Source organism: Anser cygnoides, chromosome 4 (assembly GCF_040182565.1).
Source record: "Anser cygnoides isolate HZ-2024a breed goose chromosome 4, Taihu_goose_T2T_genome, whole genome shotgun sequence".
Taxonomy (NCBI): Eukaryota; Metazoa; Chordata; class Aves; order Anseriformes; family Anatidae; genus Anser; species Anser cygnoides.
This window is the reverse complement of record NC_089876.1, coordinates 53600905-53611565: the sequence shown is the minus strand read 5'-3', so window position 1 is coordinate 53611565 and position 10661 is coordinate 53600905.

Sequence of the window (10661 nt, the reverse complement as noted above, 5' to 3'; positions counted from 1 at the left end):
CAGAGGGAGTTTGATTTGTCTTTATGGGAATGAATGGCATTTGAGTGAATAACTATTTAATTTGTACATTTTAAAAGTCTTGGTTGAGTTTAAAACCAGTAGATATTTAACAGCTGTCCAATTCATTTAATGACCAATTTGTATTTTCCAAAGAAAATATGAATACTGTTTCATCTAATACATCCTTATTTCTTATATAAATTATTCATAAATACTGTATTTATTATCAAATAAAGTTTTCACCTTTATGATTAAATACTGTATGATTTAATAAGACATTCTGTATACATGGTAAATGAACAGTCTATGGACTGACATTTTCCAGCAGTTTCAAAAATTAGCTTTCTAAATGTATTAAGCTGTTCTCAGGACTCCAGAAATAAACTCCTCAGGCAAAATTACTTACCTTTAATCTAACCATAAGCACCAGAGTGGAAGTGTTTCATTTTTTCTAAGCTGAAAACACTTTCAACAACCACTTATCATCAATACATGAGCACTGATGACATAAATAAACCACGCATTTGCCCATATAATATATGTACATATGTATATATATATTATATGTGTGTATATATATATTACAGGTATATATAAAACTATACATAAACATAGATTTGGGGGAACCAAAAAAAGGACATGTCTATATCCTAGATCTGAATGTTTTCAAAATTTACCTTTCTTGTCTTGTAACACTGGGTTTGAAACTAAGCGCGCTTCAGACCAGACACTGAGTGCACTAAAACTTACTACAGGTGTGGCACTAAAATTTAACTCCAGTTGTGGCTGGAACCAAGAGATATGCAAAGAGGAACAAATTACCCACATTCCCAGCAGCCAGTTCCACCAGGAAGGGTTACTGCCGGGAGGCTGGCCAGGTGGATACTCTGCTCTGCTCTTCCTGTTTTTCAAAGTTTAGTACATCCATATGCTCTGAACACTACACAGGTAGCTTTCGGAGACAAAAGTTACCCTATTTAACTCTGCAACAATGAAAATTTTGACAGTCTATCAGTCTTGGAATCGTAGCAATTTGATTTATTCTAGCAGATGGTACCACTTTCTCCCTCTTAGGCAACCTGCCAGGATCTGTTAGGATTTCTCCTACTGTGGCTTGTTAATGTAGGCTTGGGGACAATGAGAGTAGGCAGTAAAATCCACCTGTGTTGTAGACAAAAGGAAAGATTTATAAAGCTAAAATATCTGAGCCCTGTTAAATGGAATGTGAAAAGGAAGAAGCAGCTTTAGGGAGCTTTTAAAAACTACAAAACTATCATAAATCATTAAATCATTTAATAATTTAATAAACTATCATAAATCATATAAATCATTTTTTTCAACAAAGGTAAACCTGAAATATTAATAAGCAGACAATGTGCTGGTACCAATTACTTTTTTCTTTTGATATCTGAAAGTAATACCAACCCTATTCAAGGTCTTTCCATGAAGAGATGAGCTGTAAAATGACAATTTTAATGAAGAGTAGATAACAATTTTGGTCTTTTGTGCTATCAAAGAAAAAGTTACATCAATTCCCCCATAATAGAAGAGTCTCTTACCAAGAAGTATCACCTCTTTTGAAAAATAGTACATGGAGGTAAGAGAGCATTAATGAGATTTTGATGGTATCTCTGCCATTACATGATAATCCTTAACATTATATGCCTGTTGCATCTTCCTTTTCAATCTAGTCTGAAAAACAAAACTGAAGCAGATGCTTCATATACTTCATTTGCAAAGCTGTTTACACTTAAAAATCACTCTGGAGAACCTTCTGCTCGCTAACGGGAAGCTGTAGTGGTTGCAAAGCCAGTCCCGGTTAGGTATATCTGCACTGTCAGGTGCTGGCACATCAAAACTCGCTCCTTCTGCAGGGAGCCCCATACAGATACCCCACCCATGATGCTTGGATGCGAGTCTGGTCAAGCATTATGTCCTGACCAGCACAGCTAAAGTCAGAGCTGACTCCATTCGCCAGCATGGAACATTGTGCAGCATACACAGCTGTATAAGTTGCCTGTACTGTACTAACGGGTACAGACCACCTGCAGACAAATTTATCTGGGAATCTCTGGAGGGCAGTTGATTAAGCAGGGACATAGCCTCCAGTCCTTGAAAACTAATGCCAGATATTTACGAATTCCTTCGACTCTTATGTGACAAATTTTGATTTATGTTTTGGCTTGAGTTTTGTTTCCCTCTCTTTCAGAGAAGATAATCCTTCTTGCTTTTTAGATTGACTTTTATACAAAGTTGTGGGCTTAATTCTGGGCAGAAAACCAGTGTTATGGAATAACTAAAGCAAAACTCACCCCCAAGGAGTGTGTATAGGAGGAACGTGACATGGGGTGGGGCTGTGGTCAGTAGAGATGTCAGCTCTGATGCCTTCAAGGTGAGTTGCTCCCAGAAGCACAGATATAACAGGATATGTCTGACTGTGCTATAACAACGTCCTTGTACTGCTCAGATGCACAGATACACAGGGAGAGAAAAGCATGCGCTCAGAAAGCCAGGAAGAGCCTTTGCCTGTTACTAAACCCACTATTTCCAGATGCCAGCAGCCTACCAGCTGCAAAGTAACTTACAAAGAAGACAAACTAGCTTCCAACCAGCCCGTGTAGCTCCAGCATCTCTTCCACAGCATCACCTGGAATTAGAGACGTGCAACATGGATGCATGCACAGCTCCCCTTCACAGCTGCTTGTTGTTCTATCCAGATGCTTGCTTCTCCCATCTCCCCAGATGAATTCTTCATGACCCCTGGGGTCCATGCGTAACTGGAATTCAGACCCACAGATATGAAATCTCTGAGCTGTAAAAGCAGCTATGCAACCCCAACTGCTCAGCGAGCTCCCAGCTTTTCTGACCACACAGAGAACTGGGAGGCCAGGGGATTCCCCAGCCATCCCCCTGGTCCTGGGACACTAACCAAAAAGTGGCTGAAGGGGAGGATGACAGATTCAGAAAGCTTTGACAGAGAAAAGGTTGATGGTCCCAGATGGAAAGGAAAAGTCCTTTTTTACTACATATTTGATGCCTTCTCCTGTAACTCACCATCTGAACATTTCAGACACACATTTCCCCTGAACAACAGGAAATCAGCCTGTGCTTTTCAGAACAGAGGTGTCCTTTTGTGTAGGTAAAAACTGTAGGCACCCCACCCCACCCCGATTTTAGAGACAAAAGTCATTACTAAAGACTTTCCAGTAGATGGCAGGGTTACCTTGTCACAAAGCTGAGTCTTAAATTGAAAGGGCTGCTGGATAAAGACTCCACTGCTGTTTAAGTCTATTTAATCAAGAGAACGAACTAATTAATATCTGAAAAGGGATAAACACATGCACACATGCTGGCTTAACTGATCTAATGTGAGCTGGGAAATGTGGATATTATATTTCAAGGTAGTGAAAAATCTGGAACCTCAATACAGGATGAAGAATGATCTTTGTTAAAAGTAAGCTTCTTTTAGATAACTGTGTTGTACCACAGAACTGTTTATACCACAAGACAAAACCCACGATATTTAATGTAAGAATCCACTGGATTCTTGCTACTGAATATGAATACCAAAAGTGTCTTTCAGGACCAAATCAGTTCAGCTGGAGAGTGTAATGTTCATGATTTTCTAGGGACCATGCAAAAGAGCACCCCAAAAAGGGAATTCTGTGCAGCTTTTGTTCATAGGAGAAATGGTGAATGCAGCAGGTGGAGAACTCCGTCACAGGCCAGGAGTCCCCTCAGAAACAACTGGAAGGAAAGCCAGATGCTCCCTGAGGATCTCAGAAACATTTCATTACATGTCAGAAACTGAACTGCTCAGCCCAGTATAACTTAATAACCGGCTGCAAATGGCCAAGGCTACGGTTTCTTAAAACTACAATTCTCTGAATCTTCTTTCCAGCCAAAGCAGTAATAAACTACCGACTGCTTTTCAAATACTTATAATGTCTCCATCAACTGAATTCCTTTGTAAGTGCTCAGAGGTTTTGTCTGCATCTCCCTGAAGGACAGCCCGATTTCCATGAGGCAGATATAAATGTGGTCATTCCATTTATGTCAACACTTTCTGAAATCATTTGTGGACAACTTATACTCTGAGCTTACTAAAACAATAACCAATTGACTGAGTTTTCTTCAGGCAGCCAATACAGCATCACGAGATGAGTACTGTAAAGAAAAAAAGGCATTAAATGCCCCAAACGTCGAAGGAGATGACACTTGTGACACTCATTTGTAGTCCTCAGAATTTCTTAATCACAAAACCACCACCTTTTTCCTTAACTAACCATTTTGTTAGTTTAAAATTGCCACTGATGTCAAATGTCTGTACACTGCCAGTAAATGGAAACGGCTGCAGGAACCAGTCCACATTTTACATGGTTTTATTTAGCAGAAACGATTCAGACATTGCACACCCAATATTTTTGCTTTTCATTTGGTCTGTGCCAGATGTGGCTTTTGAAAAGTGCCAAGGCCCAGCCTGGCACACCTTTTGTGTCAGGATAAATTCTGCATTTATTGCATCAGTGCAGCTCAGCGGCACTACCCAACTGCAGATCAGGTAGAAGAAAAGAATTTTTATTCCTCGTGATGAACAGTATCTTCAAAGTCACATCTCCTATTTACAGTTGCAATATGACCACAAATAATATGCACAACTTCCTTTCATAAGTGTAGAGTGTCACTAAAGCTTCAGGCTATGTTACTGGAAAGAGTTTCAGGGTTTGTTTTTATTTTATAAAATCCTTAATAGCTCATCATCATATTATTTGGGTTTCTACATATTAATTTATACATTATGCATGATTACATTAAGTTCAACAAGGCCAAGTGCCGGGTCCTGCACCTGGGGCGCAACAACCCCAAGCAGAGCTACAGGCTGGGAGATGAGTGGCTGGAAAGCTGCCTGGCCGAGAAGGACCTGGGAGTATTGGTTGATAGTCGGCTGAATATGAGCCAGCAGTGTGCCCAGGTGGCCAAGAAGGCCAACAGCATCCTGGCCTGTATAAGAAGCAGTGTGGCCAGCAGGTCTAGGGAAGTGATTGTGCCCCTGTACTCGGCTCTGGTGAGGCCGCACCTCGAGTACTGTGTTCAGTTTTGGGCCCCTCGCTACAGGAAGGACATGGACGTGCTCGAGCGAGTCCAGAGAAGGGCGACCAAGCTGGTGAGGGGTCTGGAGAACAAGTCTTACGAGGAGCGGCTGAGGGAGCTGGGCTTGTTCAGCCTGGAGAAGAGGAGGCTCAGGGGCGACCTCATCGCTCTCTACAGTTACCTTAAAGGAGGCTGTAGAGAGGTGGGGGTTGGTCTGTTCTCCCACGTGCCTGGTGACAGGACGAGGGGGAATGGGCGAAAGTTGCGACAGGGGAGTTTTAGGTTGGATGTTAGGAAGTACTTCTTTACCGAAAGGGTTATTAAGCATTGGAACGGGCTGCCCAGGGAGGTGGTGGAGTCACCATCCCTGGAGGTCTTTAACAGACGTTTAGATGTAGAGCTTAGCGATATGGTTTAGTGGAGTACTTAGTGTTAGGTCGGAGGTTGGACTCGATGATCTTGAGGTCTCTTCCAACCTAGAAATCTGTGATACTGTGTGATACTGTGATACTGTGATACATTTTATTCTTTAAAAGCTTCCTCCATGCTATAGCCATATTATTCATAACTCACACCTACTGATTCACCTTGCTTCTGAAAGCATTTGCTTCATAAAAATAAATAAACAAATAAATATTGCATTGATTGATGCTTTAAAATCCTACCATCTTTTGACGGTTGGATAATACACACAAAGCTTCACATATTACTAAAATTCTGGCTCAGATAGAGTGTAAAGGAAAAGGTAATATTAATGTCGTTATCTTGATTTTTCCCCACAAGAATAAGATAATTCTTACTGCTCCAAGATCACGTCTTTTCTCCCCCTTTCAGTCTCATGAATAATTTGGCTCATCCTTCTCAATGACATAAACACTGAATCTTGCTGAAGGTCACGCAGCTTTCCTGGTATTTTCTCATTCATGTGCAATTCAGCACTGTATTCTGTGCCTCGTGTTATTTTACATTCATGACATGCAGCTGTGGAGTGTTTCCATGGTGGTATAATGTCTGACAGTCAGTTCATGCAGTGAATGGTAAACACTGCTGTTTCAAAAGCTAATTAGAGGTGTAGATTTGTTTTTGTTTTTATTTTTCTTTTGATGCCCTCTCTCAGTTTATTCAGCTGGGGAGCTATGGGACAGCCAACGTCAGCAAAAGCAGACAGAGAAATGACCATTGTTTCATACAATAGAAACTTGAAATAAGTAAGATTATTTGGTGTAGAAAGGAAAAGAATTAAAGAGTGTGAGGCATCTGACATTATTAGGGTAACTGTAAACCAATTGCTTTGACCCTTAGGCCTTTGGCTTACCCAGGGCCCCAACTAATCCGTCTGTCATCCAATATTGCTCTGAGAAGACAAAAGCCTGCTTAGGCTTCAGCAGAGTACTGAGATCCCTCTGTTCCTGGCTTAGCGACTCTTGATTTCTAGCCTAGAGTTTCATCTCGTCAGCATCCCCTCAAGCAATACCCCACCTCCAGTTTTCAATACCTAAAGGAAATGGATAGGAAATCATGGGCAGGGAAGGTGGGGGTGGGAGAGCAGAGATGGGGCCAGGGTGGACAAGGGGACACAAAAACAGAAAGGAACCAAAACTCTTTTATCTGTAACATGTTCTCAGTTGGCCGCAACTTAATACATGGCAAGTTTCCTTAAGTACAGCTAGTGCTTCCTGTCCATTTTTATGTACCCATGCCATAAAGGCTCCTTTATTTCCAAAGCCCGTGTGCCTGGGAAGTCTGCTCTCCTCTGCACCAGGGAAAAGCTTCAGGTGCTTTTGCTTGAAATTGGCCTGGAAGCAGTAAGCCTCAAATCAGAACTGACGATTGTGTTAAATTGCTAAACAAACAAACAAATGGAAATAGGCTCAAAATCCACTTGAAGGTTTATTGGTTTGACTTCTTTCTGCAAGTTGCTGTGAGGGAGGGATGGGGCGCAGAGGTGCTTTCACCAGCCCTTCTTTTATTTCTGCATGTCCTAAAGAGCTTGGCAACTTTTAAACAATGGCTCCAAGCCCTCTGAAGCTAGTTTTTTGTTCCTTCATTGTGAAATTTTCCCTTCAGATCGCAAGAGGTGTGTATTTCATTCTCCCCTTAGTGGCCAACAATTTCTACAGGCATACCTGACCTTGGTTTAGCATAGCCGCGTGGGTAGGCTTTCTGCTGCCCACACCGCTGAGGCGCCTTCATCACAAACACAGACATAAATAAAACTGTCTACACACCATCTTGTGTCAGAGAGCATTCTAGTGACCACATAATCAATGTTTTTGTTTCACTTTTGGAGTGTGTCTACATCGTAGCTCAGGAAGCTCCCTCAGAAATGAGCAATGAAAATGGATCACTGCAGTGAAAGTCTTCCTACACAAAAATTCTTCCTCTCCTGGGTAGAACAAAAAGAAGGGACGTAATCGAGGTAGAAAACCAAGCTATTTTTTTTAACTGCATACCTTAAAAGAGAAGGCATGGGGAGGAATAAAACTTAATTGGTCATTCCTATCCATACATTTGTAGAGGACAAAAAGGAAAAAAACCAACAGAACTGGAAGGTAACAAATCCAGAAGCCCAGGAAACAATTACCTCTACGTGGTTTTATGAGCTAAACATAAAAAACACTGTAAGATCAAAAGCTTCATGCCTAATGTTTTTAAATTTGAGTTACTTCAAAATGTAAGGAGGAGGAATGAGAACAGAACACAATGATTAAGCCACAATACTCTAGGACATGATTCAGAGTGAGGTATTTCTGACAGGACTGGTACAAAGCAAGCTCTCTCCCCTGTCAGTTACCAAAAGAAGTGTCTCCTTGCACTGGGTTTACATGGCAAGGTGTTGGCAGCAAAGGGGCTTCAAGGACGGCTTCCGTGAGATGAGAGGATGGGGCTGCCCCCGTGCTGAACAGAGGCCACTCCCCAAATCCTCCTCCAGGTGGCCCTGCGTGTCCAGGGTGCCTGGGCTGCTCCACGGTGAGCACTAGGAGTGGATGATGGCATGTGCTCAGCAGTGATGGCAGAGCTTGGCTGGACCCCGGGTTTGAGCCTCAGGAACATCCCAGAGGCCACTGTGGTCAAGCCACGCAGTGGAGTCCTGTTCCTGAGCCTCGATGACATCCTAGAGCTGTCCCTGTAGGTATGCTTCCCATACTTCCATACATACGGCTTACATACGGCTTCCCCACTCCTCAGCGTGATCCTGTCCCTAAGCCTCAGGGCGATCCCACAGGTGTGGCTGTGGGCGATGGTTACCCAGCTTCCCAGCTGGATTCTGGTGCTGACCTGCGGGGAGATCGCGTGAGTATCCTCACAGGGAGGGCTTCTCCTGTGTCTCAGCTGCATCCTGTGTTGGAGCCCAGCTGACATCCCGAGGGTCCTCAAAGAGCAAATTATAAAACTGAAACAGGAAAATATTCCCAGAGGTCATCTGAAGTCCTGAAGGAAATTGCGAAGGAATTGGAGAAAGCGGCACAAGACACACCAGGAAACTGTGCAGAAAGAAGTATTTCAGGAAGGAAGCAGTTGCACACTGCCGGTCTCTGGTGAAGAAATGGGCAAAGCAAACAACTGGCACTCTAGGGGCGGATGCTGATGAAAGTGCAAAGGCTGCCAGTGATAGAAAGACATGCAAAAGTACTATACCCCAGCGACTGCTGTGGCCTCAGGTATGCTGCTGTCTGGAGAAGCAGTGTCTTGCATAGCTGCTTCATGGCTGAGGGTGAGACACACAATGAACCAGAAAGAAGAGAAAGCACCTGGACAAGCTAATACAGACCATGCGTCAGAAAGAGATCACACTAGAGATGATGGTGAAGCAAAGTCAAGAGAAGAAACTAAAACAAATGAGTTTTTTTAGGCAAGTGAGAATTTTAACAACAGCTCCAGCCTGTTCCCGTGCGTTCTTTGTGGCAGAGCTCATCTTGCTGTACAGCAACATGAGCACAGAGCCCTTCACCTCTGCCCGCATGTCCCGGCAGCTCTCACACACGCCAAGGGTGGCTCTTGCCCAGCCACCTGCATTTCTCTGCATTCATCCCAGCCTGGCCACTTCTGGTATCCCTGCTACTGGTACCAATGGGGATACTGAACTTCAGAAGATGACACTTTCTAGAATAAAAAAAAAAAAAAAAAGAAAAAAAAAACTGCAGGACTGCAGTGGTTTGACCTTGGCTGTCTGCCAGACACTCTCACAGCTTTTCTCTCACCCTCTCCCCAGCAAGACAGTGAGAGAAAACAATGAAAAAGATTGGGGGTCAAAAAAAGGACAGGGAGATTGCTCACGGGCAAAAGACTTGTCTTGGGAAGACTAAGTTAGTTTATTGCCAATTCATAACAGAGTGGAAAAGGAAGAAATAAAAACAAAATGAAAAACATCTTCCCCTTGTCCCCACTTCTTCCCAGACTCCACTTCTGATTCTTCTAGGTCTTCCCCAACCCACTGAGCTGCTCAGAGAGATGGGGAATGTGGTTTGCAGTCAGTCCATAAAGCTTCATCTCTGCTGCTCCTTTGTTTACACTCTCTTCCCCTGCTCCAGCATTGGGTCCCTCCCACAGGCTGCAGTCCTTCATGAAACAATCCAACGTGGGACCTTCCCATGAACCACAGTTCTTCAAGGACTGCCCCAGAATGGGTTCTTTCCACGGGGTCCATCCTTCAGGAGCAGACTGCTCCAGCATGGGTCCCCCAGAGGCAGCAGTTCCCCCAGACCTCCTGCTCCACCGGGGGCTCCTCCACGGGCTGCAGCGTGGAGATCTGCTCCATGTGGGACCCATGGGCTGCAGGGGGACAGCCTGCTCCACCAGGGGCCTCTCCACAGGCCACAGGAGAGCTTCTGCTGCGTGCCTGGAGCACCTCCTGCCCTCCTGCTGCACTGACCTTGGGGCCTGCAGGGCTGGGTCTCTCACACTTTTCTCACTCCTCTCTCTCACAACTGCTGTGCAGCACTTTTTACCCTTTCTTCAATATGTTATTACAGAGGTGCCACCAGCTTTACATTGATTTCTAAACGGAGTATCACCTCATGTATCTATGTTGATTGGTAAGCTATCAAACATGGCTATTTTCTCCAATAACATTTGAAAGCTTCCCTTTTTTCTTTTGTTTCTCTACTGTTACCTCATGCTGTGTGGTGCACAGGCTTGTCTCAGCCTTTCTTATGTCTGCTCCACTGAGTGGATGGAGGGACTTGAATTACCCAAAACATACAATTTAATCTTATCTTAAATTTCTAACGGCTTGATTACAAAGCTTGCCTGATTCTGCTGTTCAGATACCACTATTAGTGATACCAAAGTGCTGTTTACTGTAAGATAAAAGGCTTTCTCCTATTAAACAATGCTGTGGTTTTACAGGAGTAAAATGTGCTCACTGTAGTACTAAATATAAAAGGTCAGTGTTCCCAGTTTTATTCTTTAAGCTCTTTCAGCTGTATATGATTTAATCTCAAGTAAATTAAGCAGATTTTATAGCTAACTGGGAGCTAGAGTGCATGTCCGGAAGGCCTGCATTCCAGCCCCCGCTCCGCCCCGCGCAGCTGATCTCCGTGCGCACGTGGAAGCACTACCTGGGAGTC